The sequence below is a fragment of the Octodon degus genome, unplaced genomic scaffold (assembly GCF_000260255.1).
Source record: "Octodon degus isolate 3935 unplaced genomic scaffold, OctDeg1.0 scaffold00195, whole genome shotgun sequence".
NCBI classification, from domain to species: Eukaryota; Metazoa; Chordata; class Mammalia; order Rodentia; family Octodontidae; genus Octodon; species Octodon degus.
The window spans coordinates 4,477,147-4,479,115 of NW_004524771.1; the positions used below are offsets into that span (position 1 = coordinate 4,477,147).

At 44.6% G+C, this 1,969-nt stretch overlaps 1 protein-coding gene across 1 annotated transcript in view; it reads left to right on the plus strand.

The window, feature by feature from the left end:
- The window catches only part of Rsl1d1 (ribosomal L1 domain containing 1), a 12,984-nt gene that overhangs the window by 9,343 nt on the left and 1,672 nt on the right, over positions 1-1,969 (plus strand). The window lies entirely within an intron of this gene.

Here is a 1,969-nt window from a genome sequence, read left to right on the forward strand (position 1 = left end):
ATTCTTTAAACATGATAAGTAGAGTTTTATAGATGTCTAATGGTTCAGAGTAGACATCTTGATACTGTAGCTGATTTTCTTTACTTGCTAGTTTTGTATTCCCACATTTGAAAATTATTTGCAGAAATAATTGAAGTACAGTAAGTCCCTAGTGAACGTCTCAGTTGTGAACTTTCACACATGTTCTGTGAACAATCAATTGAGGAACCCACTACCTTCGGACCAGCCAAACAGCAAGTGGATCAGTCCCATCTTTGGTGTGTGTGTGTGTGTGTGTGTGTGTGTGTGTGTGTGTGTGTGACCGGGGATTGAACTCAGGCCCTTGTGCTTGCCAGGGAAGTGCTTATTCCACTGAGCCATCTCCCCAGCCCCTTTTCACACATGTTCTGTAACATGCACTTAGAACTTGAGTGCAAATCCAAATTATGAACATTCTCCTGGAATGAAACCCATTTGTAAATCAGGAACTTACTGTGTAAGTGCCTTAGTAGTTTTTCTCATTGATGAGACCACTCCCAAGTTGAAGAAGGGTGTTAGTTCGGCTTACAGTTTGTAGAGGTTTCAGTCCATTGTTGGGCAGCTCCAGGAAGGGTGGCATGGCAAGCTGGCGTGACAGGAAACAGCCCATGGGGTGGTAGCAGTAAGCACCCAGCCTTCTTTTCTCTTTTATCCCATCCAGGCTACCAGTGTTTTGATAGAGCCACCCACTCCTAGGGTGAGCCTTCTGTCCTTGGTAAATCCATTCAGTCCCACTGAGAAGTATGCGAATTCCAATCAGTGGATTAATTTAGTGCCACCATTCCCAGTATCACATGCTCTAGATCTAGCCACCTCTGAAACACCCCACTTACAGGTACATGAGGCTTTGGGGGGTGGAACATGAGGATACAAGCCATAGCAACAGGGAAAGGAGGCCTTTCTGCACAGAATTTGCATCCCTTTCTGCCAGGCACGTACTTCTTAGCCCAACATGAACCCAAAGCACATTTAAGGCTAGAGGTTTTCTAGAGATTCTAACCAAACCATTATTGTAAATAGCCATGGGCTCTCCATGCGGCCTACTTGTACATTGGTTGTGCCATGCCTCGGGGTCAAAGCGCATCATGGGAGGGTTTCCGTGTGGAATGCCTGCCTAGTCTACATTGACTGGGGTATGATTTCTCTACATCATCCTCTTGGCATCCCACATAAGTATTCAGGGCTAGGGAATTGCCAGGTAAGGCAAAAATGGCTTCAGTGTCCACCTACCCCTTAAGACAAGTTTATCTTTTATACTTGTTTTCTTTGGAGACAGCGGTTTTATTTACTTATTTTATTTTTGGTGGAACTGGGGATTGAACTCAGGCCCTTGCACTTGCCAGGGAAGCGCTTATTCCACTGAGCCATCTCCCTGGCCCCCTATACTTGTTTTCTTTGGGAAAATGATCCAAAATAACGTAAAACTGCTCTTATTAGAAACACGGAATCTGAACTTTCTCTTCATGTCATCAGATACAGTTGCGCATATTGTGAAGAGGTTGACACTATTCATTAAAATGGAATTTAACACTACTGTAGATTTCCTATAACAGAGCTCTAGGCCACGTACACACACACACACAAAGTTCTTTAAAAAGGGGTGGGGGGCTGGTGAGATGGCTCAGTGGTCTAAAGCACCTACTTAGAACAATCTTGGCAAAGCACAGGGACCACGGTTCAATCCCCCAGCACCACATGCCAGCCAGCCCCACCCCCTGGTGGGCTGAGCTGGCCACACACACACACACACAAATAAAGTTCTTTCAAAAAACAAAAAACAGTGCTCTAGTAGAGAAAGTGAACTGTTTTTTGATATTTTAGCATTCGGCTCCAACTTGGAGTAGAGAAAGATGGTCGGGGAGTGATGGTGCAGTGTTACTGAGATACTAGCTCCTAGGCCGTACTGTACAACTTAGCACTGCTCATTATTCACCTTTATGAAATTAAAGTT